Below are 14,546 nucleotides of genomic sequence, written 5' to 3' on the forward strand. Positions count from 1 at the left end.
TTTACTAAGCTGACCGGAGATCGGTATAGTGCAGGGTATTAAGCTTCTTACCTTCTAAAATAGTCCCTCGGGATTGAGGGTGACTCAGGATTGAGGGTGACTCGGGATTGAGGGTGACTCGGGATTGAGGGTGACTCGGGATTGAGGGTGACTCGGGATTGAGGGTGATGCTTCCACTCTGGTTCAATGGGATGGCTGGTAATTCCAGTATGTGTTCTACAGGCTCTGTCACATGTGGGGCAGGTGGTGCTTGAAGGGTTGAGTGTATGGATTATTTGGGGGCTTGCGTGCTCTCTCCGAGGCATCGACTTCACCTCTGCACCTTCCCGATGAAGTCTCTCAATGTTTTTAGGGCCATCCGGAATAAGCCGTCTCCACTTAGGTTGGTCTTAAGCCCAGGGTCTCTCGTGAGTCGGCGGGGATGTCTGACCTCCACAGGGACGCTTTGAGGACATCCATAAAGCATTTCAACTGTCCTTCTGGGAGCCCCCAACTGTGACCGAGTTCCAAGTAGATCAATTGCTTCGTGGGCCTGGTGTCAGATGTACGAACCACAAGTCCGACCCAGCGGAGCTGTTTATGAGTGATTAATACCCTGATGGGTTGGGAGATGATGCTGCTGTTGGACGGCCTTTCATGTCACCGGATCTGGAGAATCTTGCAAAGGCGCTGCTGGTGCTTTGAGATATCAGCTGTAAGTTGTCCAAGTCTCTGAAACATATCGGAGCGCAGGGATCACTGCGGCCTGGTAATTCATGACCTTAGTCTTGGGTTCGAATCCTAGTCCTCGAATACCCTTTTCCTCAGTCAGCTGAAGGCTGAGCTGACACTTTGGAGGCGATGATGAGTTTTTTCATCTGTCTCTACCTTTGTCAAGAGGAAGCTCTCGCGATACGGAAAAAGGTCCAGGATTTTCGGTGGGGGGTCTTGCTTCTTATAAGTTTCTTATAGCCAGTTGGGGAAGGAGACCGGCAGTCAATCTTTATTAAGTTTTAGGTTTATTCACAAAGTGAAACAATACAATTGTATAGCTCCTAACTCTACAATCCACCACCAGTGTCATTAAGAGACTCGTTATATCTATCGTTAACGGATTGATACTTCCTCATAAATATAAAGTTAATTAAAGTTTTAAAAACAAATTGGGTTTGATTTACCAAGATTTATCCAGTGAGTGCCCCTCATCTGTATGCATTTAATCTTAATTTGTACAATTAAGACAGGGAACCCCAAAGTTGGCCTTCACACCTCACACTGTGCAGATTCCTCACTGGGAAGCCAGCCTGATTGACAAGTGTGTCTTCCTTTGGGATAAGGAGCAGCCCGGTGGAGGCTGCAGGGCAGGTAAACCTCTGCCCCACAGGGACAGAGGGGTCGTTCACGTGGTGGAGACAACCCCAGGGTAGGGATATTACCCCAGGGTCCCTGGCTCCTGGGAGGGGTTATCCAGGCAGCTACAATCCAATGGGTAGATGGAAAGGCATCGACCTCTTGGATCCGATAGTCCTCGCCTGGAGCTAGTTATCGGATCTCCTGAGCCATCAGTAGCTAAATTCAAAGGGTGAATATAAATGAGGCTTGCAACCTTATAATATTAAAGTGCCAATCTGCCTCCTTGGAGTCAGGATTCAGATTTTTGACACTTCAGCCTCCCTTGTGACCCAAACCCAGAGCCGATTTTGAGGATAAAATTGCCCCAGCAGACCCGCAAGATGGACGGGTTGGAAAACTGAATGGGATTACAGACTCAGCCAGACCTTTGTGTACGCTCCACACAAGCCACCTCTCAGCCCATTCCAGCCGAAACCATCAGCATCACCTGCTATACCTCATGTGCATAACTAGTTTCTCCTTAAATCCATCTACGTTACTGTACTCAACCCCTCCTTGAGAAATTGAGATCCACATTCTTGCTGCTCTTTGGGTGAATAAGTTTTTCCCAAATCCCCTGTTGAATTTATTGGTGACTGTCTTATCCTTATGGCCCCCAGTTTTGGTTTGCCCCAAAAATGGCAACCCCTTCCCTACATCTTTATGGCAGTGATGGAGCTGTGTCAGAAAGCAGCAGTAGGACGATAAATATCCCTCAAACAACTTCAGTACAGGAAACGTCATAAGAAGGGCAGCAGAGGTATGGCCTGAATTTTTCGTTTGTCGGGCCTGTGTGATCGGTGGGCCTGGAAGTGGGCCGGGAATGGGCCTTGGGCCGCCATTGACCCCCAACCGTGATATCATGCTGTCTGGCCAATTATTGGCCAGCCAGTGTGTGAAACGCGTGCTGAAATGCTCAGTGCTGCCGGTGTGGGGGGGTGGGGGGGGGGAGGGGGGTTGGGGGTGCGGGGGGAGATGGGGAGAGGGTGGGCATTGACCTAACTGAGGGTGCGGGTGAGCACTTCTGGTGAGACCCCTGAAGGCAGGGAGCTGCAGACCTCTCCAGAATAAAGGAAGCAACAAAAATGCTGCAAAAGAGGGTCCTTGCAGCACAATTGAGCACCGGAAAGTACACCTTATTTAAAAAAAAAAACAGCCCCCAGGTATCTCTTTTTACTTTACTTCCCCACGGAGATTTCATCCCATTCCAGATCAAAGTTTGAGCAAAAATGTGAAAGCCGCCTGGGAGACTGGGCCCGTCCGCCAATCGTAAATGTGGACGGGCTGCAAAAAAATGCGGATAATTGCATCGTTAATGGGCTTAATTGCCCGCTTGATTGTTGGTGGGTGTGCTTCCAACCACCGCACACACCCGCCAAGCGAAATATCGCAGGTGCGTGCACCATGACGCTGGGACACTCGCCTGACAGCGTCTCGCACTATTTCACGTCTGTTCGGGCTGGGCGCCCGCCCGCCTGTGGGAGGTACATTTCCAGCCTAGGAAAGGAAGCGAAGCGCCACGGGATAGGGAGAGCTGAAATGCCAGCTGCTGTAGACAAAGACAAGAGCCAACATGTCGGTGAGTCATGTCCTGCAAAGAAGGGGCATGGGTACAGAAGGAAAATGAAGCCTGGCCTAGAAAATCCCCTTAAGTGGAATTGCCTACCATTAAACGTTAAATTAGTCCGCTGTTGGAAACAAACGAAATGAATGATGGTGGCGATTGGGTTGGACATCGCTGGTGGCAATGTTAAAATTGTCAAGCTTGACACTAACGCACAGGCCAAACGTGAATACCTGGGAGCAGCGTGGCGAAATGGAATTCCAGAGACAAACCAAACACTGCGGATCCTGGAGATCTGAAATAAAAAGAGAAAATGCTGGTTCATTCTCGGCAGGTCACGCATCATCTGTGTGAGGGAAACAGAGTGAACAGGTCAATGGCCTTTTCTCAGAATTGGAAAAAGTTAGAGACGGGCCAGTTTTTAAGCAGTTTAAGGGCAGGGGAAGGGTGGAAGGAAAGAAAGAGAAAAAGCAAAGGTCTGTGACAAAGAGGAAGGCAGAAGTGATTCAGTGACAGAAGGGATGATGTGCAAGGCAAAAAAAGGTGGGAATGGGACAAGTAAAGAAATAAAAGGAGATAAAGGAGAAAAGATTAGGTCTAAATGGTAATAACAGAAAAATTACTACCTCATTAAACATTCCCTCTCTAGACTGCCTGCACATAGTGGTAGCAGTGTGTACCATCTACAAGATGCCCTTCAGCAAACTGCCAAGACTTCCTTCAACAGGTTCCAAACCCACAACCTCTACCATCTGGAAGGACAAGGACAGCAGACGCATGGGAGCACCACCACCTGGAAGTTCCCCTCCAAGCCATTCATCATCCTGACTTGGAAATATATCGCCGTTCCTTCACTGTCACTCAGTCAAAACCCTGGAACTCCCTCTCTGACAGCACTCTGAGTGTATCTACATCACAGGGATTGCAGAGGTTGAAGCAGGCAGCTCACCACCACCTTCTCAAGGGCAACTAGGGATGGGCAATTACAGCTGGCCGAGGAGTGATGTTTACATTGCAAGAGTGAATAAAAAGAAAGTTGCTGAACAGAAAAAATGGTGGTTAGGGTCTGAAATTATTGAACAAACATAATGTAAGACCAAGTGTGCAAGAGAATGTGACTGTCACCCACCAGACAAAGTAGATGCTTTCAAATCTCAAGTGCTGAGCTGTAGCGTCAAAGTGATTTATGGTAAGAAAACATGTATGGAAATAAATGTGGTAACAATATATACAGAGATAGACCCTGTTGTCAAAATCTCACTGGATATGTACTCAAAGAGCACAGTGATGGGATTGATTGTTTTGGGTGCTGGCCAACCAAGTATAAATGGAAGCTAAATCCAGAAGTAACACCATTTGTCCGTGTACTGAGGAGAATATCTTTAGAATTACATGCTGAAGTAAAGGAAGAGCTTAGGCATGTGGAGAAAATGAGTATAGCCAAAAAGATAATGGAATGAGCATTGTAGGTGATATATTAGTACCATAGACCCATATAAGACAACTGCACATCAGGAAGCCATTTGACCCATCATGTCTATGCCAGCTCTTTACTGGGGCAATCCAGCTATAGTCCTATTGTCTTTCTCCCTTTTGAATCTTCCTCTGCTTACAATATTTATCCAATTTTCTCTTAGAATTTGCAGTAAACTCTGCTTCAACTACTTCCCGTGACAAAGCATTCCATGTTTCTCTGTGTAAAGAAATTTCTCCTATCCTCTCTCCTCACTTTCCCAGTGACTATTCTAAATTGATAAAAGTCTTTTCTTGCTCATTCTATTAAAACTCTAATAATTAAAAAAAAAATCCTCTTTTAGATCTTCTTTGCTCCAGTGGAATTTTTTCCCAGATAGCAGCGATCAATAGGGAAACTGATTTACATTGATCCCAAAGACTTGCACAATGTAATTATAAGAGAACAGCATCCAATATCAACACATGGGCTAGAATCTTCTGTTCGGCATACGGAGACGGGTCCCTCTTGCCGAAGCATAAAATAACGTGTGGCAATGTCGGGCATATGTCCCGACATTACTGGGCATCATTCCGATCTTCAGTTCGGTGGGCAAGCACCGGAGTTGGCTGTGCGCCCGCTGAGCTGTGAAAGGCCTGTTAAAGACATTAATAATCTAATTGAAGTAATTGTCAGGCAAAGAAGCCCAGGCAGCCTTTGCATTTTTCACGGAACCTCATCCACGGGCGAGATGAGGTTTCATGAAGGGTTTATTATTTCTCAATAAAATGTTTCAAGGAAATTCATAAACATGTCCCAGCTCATGTGACAATGTCACATGAGGGGACATGCCTGAATAATTTTATTTACTCTTTCTTTCAATTTTTGATAATGAAAGTAATCTCCCTGAGGCACGGAGCTGCCGCAGGGAGATTTCTGTGCTCTTTTGCGTGCATGTGTGAAAGTGCACAGGCCCCGACTCTTCCTCCTCCCCCCGCCCGCACAGGTAGTGCTGAGTGCCTCTGGGTGCGCGTCATGCTGGCTGGGCCTTAATTGACCCGCCCACATAAAATGGTGGCATGCATCCGATCACAGGTGGCGATCGGCTCCGCGCGGGCCTGCGCCCGCTCCTGACTGGCCCGCCTGACGGGGAGAAAATTCTCCTCATGAAGACACTACATAGACTCACTGACGCATGACTTTTACCTGCCCTTGATGCCAAGTCCGGATACTCATAAGTGACTTTCAATGATGCATCCAGGAAGTGATTACTACATTTAATAAACTTTTCAGATGGTGTAGACTCCCACTCGTGGCGTTTGGAAATGCTTCAACACAAGAAGGATTCTGCAAAACGCTCATGAGAGCTGTGGGGTTCATACAAGACAGTGGTGGGTTCAAGTGCCGCTCCAGAGGCTTGAGCAACAAAATCCCATTACTGAGGGAGTGCTGCACTGTCTGAGATGCCACCTTTCTTACGAGATGTTAATCTGAGGCCCCAACTGTCTTATTAGGTGGGTGTAAAAGATCCCACTACACCACTTCCTGGCCAATATTTATCTATCAGCCAACATCATTGAAATAGATGATCTGGTTGTTATCACATTGCTGTATGTGGGATCTTGCTGTGCGCAACATGTCTGCTGTGTTTCCTACATTATGCCAGTGACTGAACAGCAGAAGTACTTCAGTGACTGTAAAGTACTTTTGACCATCCTGGGGTCATACAGGATGCTACATTAATGCCAGACTTTCCCTAATCTACTGACTTCAAAGGTTTTGCAGAACATTGTAAATTCAGACACATCTTTGTCAGTTTGCACCAAGCACAGGCTCTTGGAAAGACTTACTTGCAGATTGGAAAGAACATTCTGAAGAAAAAATACATTGAATGTGCAGTGCCTCTACAAAAGTCTTTTAAGTTATAGATTCCCATAAGTTGTCAATCCATCCATTCTAGGGCAGCTACAAAAGGATCAACATATAAAAACAGTCAACCAATGCCAAAAAAACTGCGGCTTAACACCATAGACACAGCAATTTTGAGCTAGCACTCGGTGGTGGTGGGGGGGGGGGGGGGGGGGGGGGGTCGGTGAGGGGTCGGGGGGGGCAGAGACAGATAGCTACCCCTGCATCTGAGTGGTGAGGGGTCCAAGGTACCCCTGACATTGGACCTTGGCATCATTTCCATTGAGCCAGTGAGCTACAAACAGTAACAGGCAGCCCTTTGTTAATGCAGGATTAAAGATCATGTCACTGCGATGCCAGAAGCCCAGCCTCACATACGTGATGAGGGGTTAGTGTGGGGTGACAGGGTCCGGAGGTAGCAGTGATTGAGGTGATGGTCACTGGGGGCAGTGGGAGGTTAGCAGAAGCAACTGGGGGGCGGGGGGTGGGAAGGAGGGAGACATGATGGCAGCCAACAGCACCCTGTCCTCCTCGAATGTGGAAGTTTGAGCGTGAAAGCACTCTTCCCCCTGCTGGTTCCACATTCCAGTAAACACATTTTAAAATCCTGTCTTGCTGGCTGCGGCCTAACAGGTGAAAACTTTCAAGGTTATTCTTAAATTGACACAACAAAGGGGACAATCCGATCTGCTCTGGCGGCGTTATTTGAGGGATTAATGCGAACCAGGAAAATTACAAAAAACTCCCGGCTCATCCAAAAATCACCAAGGGCCAGAATTTTACATCCGGCGGTGGGTGGGGGTGGGGGGAGGGTGGGGTGGGGGGGGGGGGGTGGCGGGTGGTCAGACCCAACCTGAACAGGCAAAAAATCACGCGAGATGATGTCAGGCGAGCGTCCTGGCATCATCACACGATATTTCACTTGGCGGGTGCATGCAAAAGTTGGAAGAGCGCCAACCGACAATTAACTGGGCAGTTAGGCCCTTTAACGGCCCAATTGCCAGTGAATTTTCATGGCCCATCCTACCTGACGGTTGTCAGATGGGCCAATCGGCCAGAGGGGCTTTGTATTTCCGATGAAACCTCATCCAGGGATGGGATGAAATCCCTGTGGGGAAATAAAATAAAAATAGATATCGGAGGACTTTTTTTTTTGGTGAGGTACGTTTTCAGGTGCTTGATTGCACTGAATGGACATATTTTGCAGCATTTTTCATTGGTTTGTTTATTCTCTAGCGGTCCACAGCTCCTTGGGGCAGCTGTCTGCCTTCAGGGAGCTCACTGGAAGTGCCCACCAGCACCTGCGGTGATGTCAGCGCCCGCCCTCTCCGCGCTCCCACCCGGCAGCGCTGAGCCTGTCTCAGGGCACATTTCACCCTGGCTGGGGTTGGGGGCAGATTGCGGCTGGGGGACAGTTTCCCATCCGCTCCCAGGGCCACTGATCACGTGCGTCCACAAGTGCAAAATTCAGGCCCATGGGATCTTTTAAGCTCGTCAGAATAAAAGGCAGAACCTCAGTCTAATGTATCGTCTGAAAGACAGCACCTTCAATGATGCAGCACTTCCAGAATGCCAGCCTACATGCATATGTGGGTCTTGAACCCAAAACTTCCTGATTCAAAGCTGAGAATACAGGTACTTAGCCACTTTGACATAGAAGAACATATTTTCTATCTAGGAGCCACATTGCCATATGATACACATTGTTAATTGAAGTTAAGCACTTGCAAGTGGAGCACATTGTTTGGATGGTTACTTGAGTACATATAAAGAGACATTTACTGTCAGAAGAGTGGAGTAAAGTCAGGAGGTAGAGACCTGTAATATTTCACTTTGTGAATAAATCTATTCCAAGTAAAGGCTGATCACCAATTAGCTATCAGGAGTGTAACACTCATAACAGTATATTTTTTGCCATGTGCTCTGTATTTATTCTTACAGTTTTCTTCAGATGGATTAGGAAGAGTAAAGAAGTACCAGCTGTACAGGAAATTAGCAAACGATATCTCATTTATTCTATGATTAGCTAAGGAAAAATTATCACTAATGACAATCTATGATAATTACCCCGCAGTATCTTTAATTTCATGTTACCCTTTTTGCTTTGAAGGAGAGCAGCTTTTAAGGTGAATGTGCCTGTGAATATGGGATAGAGATGAATCAACAGCCACTGCTGCCATTTGTTTGCCAGATAATGACATTTTGCAGTGTTACACTTTTTATTAATCCCCTTTCAAAGCATCAGAGGAGCTGAGATGCACACTGAATAACAACAAGCACATACAAGCAGAACTGTCACACCATGATTTGCTGCGAGTAATGCATGTGATATGAAGAGTCCCACAAACTGTATCCTCAGGAATATAGTGACGGCATGGAACTGCAACTTTGAGGTGATCAGCATATGATGATGGATTTGTTGGCCGGCAAGAACCAAAGGTTATTAGGAGTTAGAAAGCTGGTGGTATTTCTCAGCGTTATTTGGCTTTCTTTCAATTTTTTTTATTTGCTCATGGGATGTGGCTAGGCCAGCATTTATTGCCCTTCCCTAACTGCTGCCTTCTTGAACCGCTGTAGTCCATGTGGTGCAGGTATAACCACAGTGCTGTTAGGGAGGGAGTTCCAGGATTTTGACCTAGTGACAGTGAAGGAACGACGATATAGTTCCAAATCCAGATGGTGAGTGGCTTGGAGGGGAACTTCCAGGCGGTGGTGATCCCACGTGCCTGCAGCCCTTGACCTTCTAGGTGGCAGAGATCACGGGTTTGGAAGGAGCTGTAGGAGGAAGGTTTGGCAAGTTATTGTGGTGCCTGAAAGGTACCTTCAAGATTGCTGAATGACTACGCACACACATCTTATAGGAAACATTGCTATCACCATATCCTTCTATTCCTTTCTTCTTCATGTGCTTATCTAGCTTCCCCTTCAATTCATCTATGCTATTCCCCTATAGTAATCCCCATGGCAGCACGTTTCACATTCCCACCACTCTCTGGGTAAAGAATGTTTTCCTGAATTCCCTGTTGAATTTGTTAGTCACTATCTTATATTTATGACCCCTAATACTGAAGTTCCTCACAAGAGGAAACATCTTATCTGCTTCTGCCCTAACACCACCCTCCCCACCGCTTTGTAATTTAAAAAAAACCTCTATTAAGTCACGCTGCACATTTTCTTGTCTGGAAAAAAATTGCCCCAGCCCTTTTCAGCTTTTCCTGTTAGTTATAACATCAGTTCTGGTACCATCTTTAATCATCTTTTTGGCACCTTCCCCAGTGCATTTGGTGATGGCACAGAGAGGAAAATAAACCCACAGAAATGCTTACACCGGTTGTTGGATTTAAAGAAGTAGAATATTATATCTACTGATAATTCTCAGCCTATGTTTACAGTGCTGAAAAGGTACAGTCATAGGTTAGAATGATTCAATGCAGCTTTCAAATGTAGATTTATACTAAAATAATAAGTACTTCTCAGTTGTTTTTAAGTCAACAGCAAATAGGGCAAGTCACCCAGTGCCCATTTAGTGTTTCACTGGAATAAACTTAAATGTTTAATGTATGGAAATATGTTCATAGATTTATTCAGTTGCCATTTCTCTCACTTTGCTAGGGACTCCTAAAAATTAATATGGCTGGGAAGTGTCTATCTTAACTGTTTAAGGAGGTTAATTGGCTTTCACACAAATATTTTATCAGAATTTGGCACCAGTAAACAAACCAATATGTAGCATTCACAAAGGTAGAGAAATCCATAAAATATCATTAGATTTAAAGAGAAGTCTATTACAAAATATTGCTAATCAATATTAACTTATGTTGCACATGAAATATACCCTGGAATCTTACACTGCAGAAGGCCATTAAGCCCATTGTGTCAGTGCTGTCTCTTTGATGGATCTATCCAATTAGTCCCACGCCCCTCTCTTTCACCATAGCCCTACCAATGTTTCTTTTCCAAATATGTCCAATATCTCTTTGAAAGTTACTACTGAAGCTGCTTCAATTGCTTAATCAGGCAGTGTGTTCCATTCACAGTGCTTTTGTCCTCCCACAGTGTGATACTCTCCAATATAGTGTGTGCAACCTGTGTTTTGCTACTTTTCTTCCCCTCAATATCTCAATCCTCATCACAGAAGCTGCATGTATTTTTAAATGGCTGCCTGATCTGTCTTCTACATTGCAGGCTAGAGTCAAGGGGATGGGGCGGGGGGGTTGGGGGTGGGGGATCAGCTGAGAATTCTGTTCCAAAACTAATGTAACCCTTTGGTAGCATTGTTCAGTCAATGCTGTGATGTAGGAGTGGTCAAAAGGAGTGAGGCAAGTTTGACAGCCATTTAAACCTGTGGAGATTCTGGCCTAGAAATTGTGGATCCCCATGTTTGGGTACTTTGTGGGTGGGAGCAAAGGGCAAAATACTTTGTGCCAGAACGCTGAACTCTAAGGCTCTCTCGGCATTGGGCTTGGGGCTTCATCGTGGGAGACCCCATGTGGAACAACAGCCTGCCAGTGAAGGCTAGGGAGAGGTAAGCTAACACGGAGTCAGGAGAGAGCTTGGGGGCTGCAGCCTTGTGGGGGATGGAGCCTCTGTATTTAGCAGGGAAATGAATTTAAACAAGCTACAGTTTTAAATCAAGTTGAGTGAGTCTTACTCCGACTAATTGGTACTTAGCAAGCCAGATAAATTATAAATGAAACACTGCGAGTTGCTATTTCAAACAGTCTGTTTTCATTTAATTAATGTGATATTTCTGAGCTGCCAATTTCAGTGGTAATAAGGCTCAATTAACTTTTAAGGAACTTGGACCACTTCACTCAGGCATTCCACAAATCCACAAGTGAAGGGTTTATTAAAGTTGTGCGGATTTCAATTTATTTAATTGAAAGTTCCAGCTTCAGGCAAAAAAAAAGGTAAGATAGCTGGGATAAATATTGTACCATGGTCCTCTTACTGGAAATGGACCTGGTTGCTTGACCCCTGACCTTTGTAAAGAAGGATAAGTAGTGTTGAATCATTTGAAAACCGCTCAATCCCAACCACAACATTCTTCACTTGCTGGACATTTTAGCATGAGCGAAATACTGTATTAAATCGCCTTCTTAAACTGCAATTTCCATCAGAATGGCGAATGTGATTTATTTTATATGCATTTAACACACCCTTCAAACCTGTCACAGTTTTGGTTAAAAATTTCAATGCTGTAATTATTTTTCATTGTATTTGAAAGTCCAACTCTGGTGGAAGATCAGTGGTGCTGGTTCACATTGGGCAAAGACAAGAAGAACAACCTAATCTCGCTTGACAAAAGAAAGCCTCAAAATACTTTTGTTTTCATTTATTGGTACTTCAGTTTGTCTCCCTTTCTGAATGTCATTTCCCAGAGGTCCCCTGGCTCTTAAAATGTGCTACATTCTCCTCCTTGTAAAAGCCTGTCAATAACAATAAGCAACATTTCATTAATCACAAGAACTTGCAGCAGAGAGAGAAAAATAAGCAATGCAGTTAAATCATGATAATCTCGCATTCTGGAATTTCCATTGTGCGCATCCCAGTATTCAGACAGTATTGAAGCAGACAGGAGTGAGTCTTGATAATGATGTATCTTCATACCTCAATTTGACACTTGCCTAGTAATTCCCAGCAGATGATGGAACAAAATGAAGCTTTAATGATGTGCTAATGTCAAAACATCCCAGACTAGTTTAGATCGCCTAAGAGTGTCAGAGAAGAACTTTTTTGTTTCCCTTATGGGTTTGTGTTTTTTTAACCTGGGTTTGCACCTCTCACATGGGGCATGGATGTGATAGGTGTGCGCAACTTGACATCAAATGTTATAAACAAGTCCCTGCCTGCTTGTTCCAGTGTGCAGGTAGATATTAAAGATTCTGTGACATTATTTAAAGAACATCACCTGGACAATATTCCTCCCTCAAAGAGAAACACTGAACACAGCTGGCATAGTGGTATTGTCACTAGACTGATACTCCAGGAACCTGGGGTAATCCCCTGAGGATGTAAGTTCAAATCCCCCCATAGTCAATAGTGGGATTTGAATTCCAGAAAAAAAAATCTGGAATTAAAAGTCTAGTAATGACAATGAAACCATTCTCATAAAAACCCTTCTGATTCAGTAATGCCCTTTAGGGAAGGATATTTGCTGGCCTACATGTGACTCTAGACCCATAGCAACATAGTTGACCCACATTTTAAAAAAAAAGCCCTCTGAACAAGGGCAATGAGGGGTGGGTAATAAATGTTGGCCTAGCCCTGGAAGGGCTAATACATTAAAGGACTGTGGCATATGTATACATAACATAGACATGTATCATAGAACTTCAAATAATTCATTGTATGTGAGGCTGTTTAGGGAATGTGATCAGATGATTTTAAATGTGAATTATTCTTTTTTTTTTTGCAGTGGATCGGTCATTTTACATTCCAAGCATTTTGGTAGCTTATGTAAAGAGTTTCAGCATTAGGAGTCCAACCACAGCAAGTGTGCTTTACATTTTTAGAATACCCAACAATTTACCTGTCATTATGAACAGTGTTTGTGTTGGGTTGTGTTGCATCACCACTAAGTAACAATTGTGCAAATTATCCAAAACTATGATTATATTCTTCAACCGAAAAAAAAACTCACTGCACTGTGAAAACCTAATGTATACTTAAATCATCTCCACAAATCCAAAAATGTTTCTTTTTTGTGATAGCCACACAGATTACTTTTATGTTTAATAAGATGAGGCATGTGATCTAATTGAGGTGTTTAAGATGATTCAAAAACGGGATAGATAGAGAGAAACTTTTTCCTCCAGTGGGAGGAGTCTAGACCAAGAGCTAAGCCGTTCAGAAAAAAACCTTTCCATGCTAAGGGTAGAAGAAATCCGAAACTTGCTCCCCCCAGAAAGCTGTTGCTGCTGAGGTTAACTGAAAATTTCAAAACTGATAGTGATTACATTTTTGTTAGGTATGGGCATTACTGTGAACAGAGTGAAGATATTGATCAACCATGGCCTTACTGAATGGCGGAACAACCTTGAGAGGCTGGATGAATTACTCCTGTTCCTATGTTCCCGTGCTAGTGCTGGGGAATAAAAACAATTTTGATTCTCATGGTCCTTCCCTTCCACCATAAAATGGCTCTGAAGGGCTTTTGAGGGTTGGTCTTGTGTGCAGCAAAACTTCTCCCCAACCCATAGATGCACCCTGACCCCATTCCACATCCTGAAGCAAAGTGCATTTGTATATTGCAGTCTGGTGGCAACACCACTGTCAGTGCACTCTTGTGAAGGGAAGGGATTCACAGGGGCGCCTGAATACAGCACATATATCCTGGTCTGTGTGAAGCTAAAACTATAGTAAATTCCAGCTACAGGTACCCCTTGCATCCAGTGTTCCAAGTGTGCAATTCACACATAAATTTTCTGCCAATCCTATTGGCATGCTGGACCGTAAAAGTAAAAGGGACCTACCTCATTTTTAGTTGAAGAATACATTGTGCAGTTCACAGTATCTCACTGCTGTCTTCTATAGAGAATTTGACTAGAATGATACCAGGGAGGAGAGGCTTCAATAAGAAGGGGGAATGCAGGAAGTTGGGCTCTTTTCATTCAAGAAAAAATGTTAATTGACATGTTTAGAATTTGAGAGGTTATAAGGTGAATAAGGGAAAGCATTATTCCCACTGGTCAATAACGTGATAACTATTGTTATGGTCCTTGACCAGACCCCCGAGTTTCTTTGGTAAGAACCGGTTAGGGACCAATAACATTTTGTTTAAAGTAGACAAAGTTTGAGATTTAAGGCGCTTGCTCAGTGAATAAAGTCACAAGATTCCACAGGTTTTGAACAAACAAAAACAAACCTTACTACACAAGGTCAGAAAGATAAATCAATTTATAATACCCATCTTCTACTCTAACATTCAGGGTTCATATGAGGTACATGTGAAGTAACAGGTAAGCTGTGATTGAACACACCACATAGCACAATAACTGACAGATGCAACCAGGAATGGTCCACGGATTTCTCAGTCAGCCACCCAGATGTCAACCAATCACACTGAAACTCTCTCTCTCTCTCTCTCTCATGAGGGATTCCAGATCTAACCTGGGAACACTCTCCAGAAGCTGCTCTAACTTGGATGGCTTCAAAGACTGCCTGCCTTGCAGGGTTTCAGTTCCATCTCCTGAGATTCTGTTCTCCTGGATTCCCGAGTCTGCACTCAAGGACCAACTCACAAGCAGA

Source organism: Carcharodon carcharias, chromosome 19, assembly GCF_017639515.1.
Source record: "Carcharodon carcharias isolate sCarCar2 chromosome 19, sCarCar2.pri, whole genome shotgun sequence".
Lineage (NCBI taxonomy): Eukaryota > Metazoa > Chordata > Chondrichthyes > Lamniformes > Lamnidae > Carcharodon > Carcharodon carcharias.